Raw genomic sequence first — 8,569 nt, forward strand, 5'->3', positions numbered from 1 at the left:
CAGCATGATTTAATTATTCCACATTATAAACATATATTAAAACACCACACTGTGTCCCATAAATACAATTATTAGTCAAAAATAAAGTGAAAAAATAGATGTATACTTATGTAAAATACATAGTTCTGAAAATGAGTATAAATCCAAATTTTGTATATGCATGCAATGATGCTTTAACTGTATTAGTGTTATTAAAAATAAGTCTTTTGAAACATTCAAAGAAAAGATTTTATTTAAAACAATAAATGTCAGAACACTCTGAAGAAGCTCCAATTAATGTGGAATTGTTAAAGGTTTGCCTATCAGTAAAAATCCATCTGCTGTAATAAACACATAAAGTGGTAAAGAGCAAACACCTCTGGTCTAGAAGGGTAAAACATTAAGCAGGAACAAGGATAAGAATCAACGGTTGCAAAATACTTTAAATTTCCAAAAGTCTGAAAATCAACAGGAACTCATAATGTGAATCTTGCAGAATATCAAAAGTGAAAAATATTTCTAAAATTCAGTCTCCCATTACTTAAGAAAGCATACTGACAATCCATAACCGGGGCAAGTTCAAATGACTGTTCCTACTTCAAAAAAATAAAGAGATTATGGTAATTACGGCCCATTAAGTAGTTACTTCAGTAACTAGGAAGATTAGAGAACAAATTAATAAATCAATTTATAATCGACTAGAAAAGTTATATATACTGTACTAATTGAAATGAATGAGAAAAAACAAATTACTCTAGAACAATCTGCATTAACACTTCATCTATTTAGAATTGTTACCCAGATATATCACACTTCCACAATACAATCAGCAACACAAAATAAACAAAAACATGTTTCTGGGTCACCAAAACAAATGCAAAAAATTCCACACATAAAAGCATTTTATTCACCAGCCAGTAGGCTGTCACTTAGAACCTAACTATTCTAGTTTCAAAGTATCCTAATCAGTTTTTTCCCCTTGATTCCCTAACCCATAGCAAACTGAAAATGGTATATTAAGCCAAATTAGAGGAAAGAACAGTGACAACAGTAAATACCCAAGCAGGAAACTGAAGGAATTTGCTCCAGGAAATCTAATCAGTCCCCAAAGATACTAGCACCAAAAATTACCGAAACAAGAGCTCAAGCATATCACCCCACAATGAAACTTGAAGTAACATGTACCGCCTTCATGCTCAGACTTTCAATCAACTCATTAGTCTGCCACTTTGCATCATAAGCACATATATATATGATGAACAGTCATCTAAGACTTCACTTGGAGAAAGCAAAAACTATGCAGAGAGAAGAAAACTTCAAAAAAACCTGTCATTAAAAGTCTCAGATATTAAAAAAAAAAAAGAACTCATAGAAATTAACATGATAGAAGAAAAAAAAAAGAGTTGAAAAATGAAGTTTAAAAAAATCTCCCAGAAAGTAAAAAAAAGAATGAAAGGAAGGATAAGAAACAGAGGGCCAGTTCAGGAGGTAAAACTTCCATATAATAGGAGCCCCAGAAAGAAAAGACAGAAAAAACTTAAGGGAAGAAAATCATTAATGAAAGGATTCTAGAAAACCTTTCAGAAATGAAGGAAATTTGTTTTCAAGTTAAAAGAACCTATTGAGCACCCAGTACGAGGGGGGGGGCGGTGAGGGGGGATCTATACCTAGGCATATCACTGTGAAATTTCAAGACATTGAAGAAAAAAGAAAGTTCTTAAAATAATCAAACAAAAACTACAAGATTATATAAAAATATTTAGAAAGCAGAATGGTTTTTAACCTCTCAATAGCAACACTCTAGAAGGAAGAAGGCAATGGAGCAATACTTTCAATTAACTATTAGAAAGCATTTCCTAAGCAGCTTTATCTCAAAAGATACTAGATGACAAGTTCCACCAACACAAGTGTATAATGCAAGAAAGTGGAAAACAGGGATATGGGAAATGAGATCAAGTACAAATAAGCAGATGGAATCCTCAAAATACAGTGAAGGGTGGCCCTAGGATCAGAACTATACAACGAAGGTAGAGGGACTGGATCCACACTTCAACAATGTGACTCAAGAGATATCTTAGGTAAGTTGAGGGCTATCACCACAAAAACTCCTCCCCTCTTTAACCAGAAGACAAAATGCCCCAGTGAGCTTGACCAAGGCTCCTATCTGTACTTGGCTTGTCCGAACCACATGTTAATGGAATTCCTACTCTATACTCCATCAACTCCCCCAATCCCACCTTGATGCCTTTATCAGCTGAGGACATTCCTTTCACCCTACAATGGTCCACTTTGATCTACTCCTGAGAGCTGGAGTGGGCATAGTGAACCTAGAAAGCGGAGAAGCACTCAGCCCCTCCTAGCATATTTCTGCCAGACATCTAATATGTGACTAGCACACAACAGTCCTGCCTGCTCTTCTGACTTATGGTAAGCCCTATGTTTCCCAGAACCCATTCATAACCCTGGCCATTCACTTCCTCAGAAGGGGCTTTTGTAAAGTCCAGGGAAAACCAAGCCTAGCTATGACTCAGAGAATCGGCTCAGTTTCTCTTCTCATAGGAGCCTGCTGTGGTAACACTGCCTTTCCCTTACACAGCGAGGTGTATACAAGTTACTCAATTTTTCAGAGCAATAAATTGCTTTATGCAAAACAACAATGTGGCAGCTAACCTGTAAAGAAGAGTAAGTAAACATTATGTGTTTACCTCTGAGGGTGAGGGAAAGGGAAACAACAAAGGAGAGGCAGAGAGGGGTTTCTAAGACACTGGAAATATCATTTTTTTAATCTGGAAGTTGGGTACTTTGGTGTTGATTTTATTACTATCCTTTATACCATAATGCATCTTTTATATACTCTTCTTTATATAGCAGACACCTCACAATTTAAGAAAATTCAAAACGGCAACAAAAAACCATAGCTAAATCATTAACAAATGATTGGTTAATAAACTATTTTAATAAAACAAGTTAGTATGTGCCTGAGAAGGCATTTATGCAAGTTAGTGTCACATAAATGATCGTTAATTGTTGAATTAAATCAATGCATAAATCTAAAAACATGTCCATCTTAAACCATTTACTGGTGAAATGGGTAAAATCTCAGCTATTCAGAAAACCAAGTTCTCCAAAACAAAGAATTACAGAGGCTACATCATAACTAGGAGTTGTAGAAAAGGAATGCTTTACCAAAATGTATTTGTATTATAGTGAGATATTCATCAGATTTTAAAACACAACATATAAACACCAACATTTTAGTTTAACTTTGGATTTCCACATTGTTATCAATTAACCAGTAAGAGTTGGCTCCAGATTAGTGGTATTCATTCCCAAATTTATGTTTACCTGCCCTTATGTCTACTGGGTCCCCTAAACCACCAGGCATGCAGCAGGTTAAGAAGTACCTTTCAAAGGAAACCAAAAGAGATTTGGGTTAGAGATAACAGTATGGAAATTTTCAGCATGTAATTAAGAACTGATGAAGCTGCGAATGAGAATAGTCATGGAAGATGTAAAGTGAAAAAAAGGTAAGGTTTACACGTAAACTTGTGAGAAATGCCAATCATGAATAGGCAGGCAGATGTAAAAATACCTAAAAGATTGAGCAACTGTGTCAGTGATACTGGAGGAAAACAAGCTAAGAGGAAGGTTTTAGAAGCCAACAGATGAAAAAGGTTCAAAAAAGTAGTAATTAACTATCAATAGTAGCTACTAATGGCAATCAGTTGTAAAATAAATCTTTATCACAATGTGCTAGGCAGTGTGTTAAGCACTTGATTTGTATTATTTCTTTTAATCCTCCCAACAATGCAATAAGAAAGGTACTATTACTACCCATTTTAGAGATGAGCAAACCAAGACTCAAAGAGGTTAAGCTCAAGTTCAGAAGCCTAGTAAATAAACCACCCTAAATGTTTCTAAACTTTTAGAAGTCTTCCAATCCAAGTCCACTTAAGTTTTAAACTCTTTTTGAGACAGAGTCTCACTCTGTCGCCCCAGCTAGAGTGTAGTGGCGTCATCATAGCTCACTACAACCTCAAACTCCTGGCCTCAAGTGATCCTCCTGCCTCAGCCTCCTGAGTAACTATGACTACAGGCCTGCATGACCATGCCCAGCTGATTTTCTGTTTTATTTTTAGTAGAGATGGGGGTCTTGCTCTTGGCTCTGACAGGTCTTGAACTCCTGACCTCAAGGGATCCTCCCACCTCGGCCTCCCAGAGTGCTAGGATTACAGGCATGAGCCACTGTGCCCCACCAGTTTTAAACTCTTGCAAAATCTAAGAAGAAATATATATCTATACCTATGAGGACACATTTATATATAGTCTCTAGAGTATAAAACAGTCCCCATAAAAACTGACTTTTATCAAATCAGGCCATGATTTGTTTTTCACCCTAAATGCCCAAACAGACAAGAAATGAGGCTGAATTTCACAAGTCCAAAACTAGTTTGAAAAATAAAGGTTTATAAATTCAAATTAAATGTAGGCCAATTTAACCTTAGAGTTTTAAATGACCAACTTCTGGAGTGCAAGTTTCTTTAAATCAATTATGATCGATACAAGCCAGATGGCTGGACTGTCAAACTGGATAGAGCTGCTTGCATGATAAGGTCACTGCATCTGTCACTGGAAGACTTTGGGAAAAGTATCACATCCACCAACTCCCTAACCTCATAGCCCATATATCTGAGAAAAGTCCATCAGGGATTAAGATGTGCAGTGAGGAGATTAGATGGGGTTACAGCGTGTGACAGTGTTTGTCTGTCAAATTATTGTTTGCAATTTTATTTTGGAAGAAAAGAAAGGAAACAAAATCAAAAGCTAGCTCTCCACAGCCTAAATAGCATCTAAGGAGTTTATCAAGGTATGTGATTTTATTCCTTCATTTTTAAACCACTTTTACTCCATCTTACTACAAACAATATAATCTTAACAGGCGCCATACTGTGTCTGATATCAGGGAGGTTATTACCATAATTAAATGTTATTTCTGTGAAGATACGTGTGTTACAGGTTGAGACAAGATCATATACGGTATTATATTGCAATTTGCAAAATCATCTCACTCCTGCTGCTTCAGAAACTCACTCTAGAATAGCAATGACTGGAAAGCTACAGCACTTTCATAATAAAGCTGCAATGATGTCTGCAGCAGAGAGCTACAAAAAGAGTGATAAACATCATCTATCAAAAAATAAATAAAATGTAAAAAAGAGTAGGTAGCTTGACATTCCCAACAAATACTATATTTATACACACAAATCTATAAGCTCCAGTCCCCCTGCGTACATTGTATTTCACAGTTTCAGCCCTGGGAATGCCTACCTACAGGGCAAACCGATTTAAAAAATAAAAGAGTAACCAGTGTATTCATGTAAAGTCCTTGCTGGAACATGTTTCTGGGTTTCTCTTTTTAGTAAAGTCTTAGATTAAAATGGAGGCTTAGGAGTAAGCACTATCTTGTCCATTAATAAACATTCCTATCTACAACAATTTTAACTGTCACGTATATATTGTGAACATTTTTCATTGGAAACATTATATGACCAACAATAATTAATCATTTTCTGTGTTGAGAATGTAAAGGGACAGCAATATGAACATAGGAATTCATACTGTTTGGCTGCCACATTTAAATCAGGTAACATCTGAAGAGGAGTCTGGTCACGTCAAGCACTACTGACCTAACTGTAGGGGGGTAAAAGGATTTTACACCTTCTAACCTACAGGAGAAATTAGCCATATTTAACTGGAATTTGTACACCTTCACTAGACTAAACAGATTAACCAATGGCCCATTCTTTGTGCTTTCAGCATGTAACAAATGAAACCGAACTGACAAGTAAAATATTTAAAATACAGCTATACTTCATAAAACAGAGAAATTCAACATGTGAAAATGCTACGAATTTTAAGTATAAATCAATATATTACACTGGAGCTGAATCCTGTTTTATCACTTTCACCAAGCAACCTGTTCCAATTAATTTGTTCATGCAAATGATATGATTTTTCCCTGTATTTTATAATTAGGAAGCAAAACGAGATGAAGTACATACAACCTCTCTATAATGCTAAAAATATTAAAAATACAGCTTGATATCCTAACTCGTAGGAACATATCTATGTATTTATCATCTACAAAATATCGCATATATAAAAAAGATAAAATGGTTTTATTCGGAATCCCTTAAAGAATACACTATGGGAATTATGAACACAGCTACAGCCATAGAATCAAAACTGACGATGACAATGACAGGAGCTAAAACATTTCCATGCCAGACAGTAGCCTCAAGAGTTCCAGGTATGCTAACTTGGTCAATCCTCCAGGAATCAGGACACTGTTACCCCAACTTCAGTGATGAGGAGGCAGCAATGACAGAGAAGTTCCCAGCTGCTCAGTGGGAGAGAAGGAATTCAAGACCAAGCCACGTGTCTCCAGGGTCCAAACTCTTAAGTACTGTTATTATTCCAACTCTCTTCCTGGGAAAAGTTTTATCATGTAAGTTTATTTTACAATTAAGATCTTATTTTTTGGCGACAAAGCACGGAGGAAATATGTTCTAGATACACAGAAAATGCTTGTGGAATTTGTGAATTGAAATTTCCTCTTTTACTTTTTTTTTTTCCCTTAGCCACAGGTGTGGTAGGCATGTGAATTGAAATTTTGAAAAGTATAAAACAGATCTACTCTAGAACAAGATATTAATTTAGGAGAAGGCTGGCACATTCTCTTCTTGGCTTTAGCATTTTATAAGAACGTTGCATTTTATAAGAGCACAGCATTTTATGAGAGCATCTAGGCAACAAGAACAGCATGTGCAAAGGTGCAAAGGTGTGGAGGAACCCAGCCTGTCGTGGACAAAGGAAAGTTCACTGTTACACACCTGCAGGCCATGTGTTGAGAAAGCAATGGGGAGAGCTAATGCTGAGGATGAGGCTGGAATCAGATGGAGGAGTCAGTGAAGGTTTTTGTGGGAAGCATGGTACCATTATCTCTGTTTTTAAAAAAGAATCACTGTGGAAAGCCTGAACATAGGGAGACCCATCAGAACTATTATGTATTCCAGCTGAGGGCTTCAACCAAAGCAACAAAAGTGGAAGGGGGCTCATTAAGACAACAGTTCTGAGGGATTCATGACAATGTGTGATCCATAGGATGTACAAATTTAAAAGAGCATTGAGGATACTCTGAAAGCTTCAAGCTTGAGAGACCAACTGATAGTGGCATCTGTCATTAATCAAGACAGGGAATCTGGTCATTTGACCAGATTCAGACTGATCTGCTATAGCAAATCCAATGTTCCATAAGTCACAAAGGCTATGTCATAAGTGGGAAAGGACAATCAAATGCAGTATTTGTGAGCTAACACAAGAATAATTCTTTTAACCTTGAAAGAGAGAAATTGAAACTGAAAATACCTATCATTGCAAAAGCCCTGACTCATGAAGACAGCATTCATAAATTTTTTTTAAATTCTTTTCTTTAGTTAAATAATAGTCCAAAAAAGTAAAATTTCTTGATTAACACTGTTTTTTTAATCAGGGTGGGCACTTCCTTAGTAATATATGTAAATTAGAAATAAAGGAAATATTAATATTCTGCAGTAAGAAGAGCACAACCACATCAGAAATAATATTTTTAATATTCTTGAGAAGAAAACCATAACCAAGCATTGAAATATGGTGAACACAATAACTCAATGGACTGAACTCTGGATTTAAAGATTAAAAACTCTGAGGTAGACTTTTGGCTCTTGAGTAATGTCAAGGATGGACAGATGATAGGTAGGTACAGACATATATTTAAATCTTCTCTTTGAACACAATGCACACATAAGCTACTCATTATTTGAATCTCAATTAAATGCCCAGTGTCTTCTTGGCTTATTATTAAACAAAAATTTTAGTCATTAGTCAAGTAAAGGCCAAATTACATTCTATGTTCACTCAAGAAGAGCAGGCTAAACAGCTGCATCTTTCTGTTTGCCATCATTGTCAATGAGTTGAGACTTTGTTTTATAATTGCATTCTTAATAGGATGTCAGGATGTTATATAACAAACAAAACATCAGTCAGCCAGGAAGACACAGGGCACTTGTTATATGTGACTGTGGAGATATAGATCAAGTCTGCTATTTTAAGGAAGAGGAACACTATGAAGAACTACTCCTTGCATGGCATTGCTCTCCCCATACATTTCTTAAGTAACCTCACCCAATTTCACAGACATATGTCAGGCACCAGCTTATTAATTAAAGACATTACTCTAAAACTCACAAATCTGCTCTCACAAATAACAATGCTAGCAGAGAGAAAAGGTGAATGCAAAGGACCTTTGAAAATGCTCTAGATTTAAACAAGCAGTTATTGTATTTCCTAGTATCTTAAGTCCCTAAAAAACATTCATTAGGGGGGGAGGGGGAGGGAGGAGGGGACGGGTATATGCGTACACAAAGAATGCAATGCGCACCACCCGAAGAATGGACATATTTGAAACTCGGACTTGGGGGGGAGCAAGGGCAACATACGTAACCTAAACATCTGTACCCCCATAATATGCTGAAATAAAATACCATTCATC

Source organism: Propithecus coquereli, unplaced genomic scaffold (assembly GCF_000956105.1).
Source record: "Propithecus coquereli isolate 6110/MARCELLA unplaced genomic scaffold, Pcoq_1.0 Scaffold137, whole genome shotgun sequence".
NCBI lineage: Eukaryota > Metazoa > Chordata > Mammalia > Primates > Indriidae > Propithecus > Propithecus coquereli.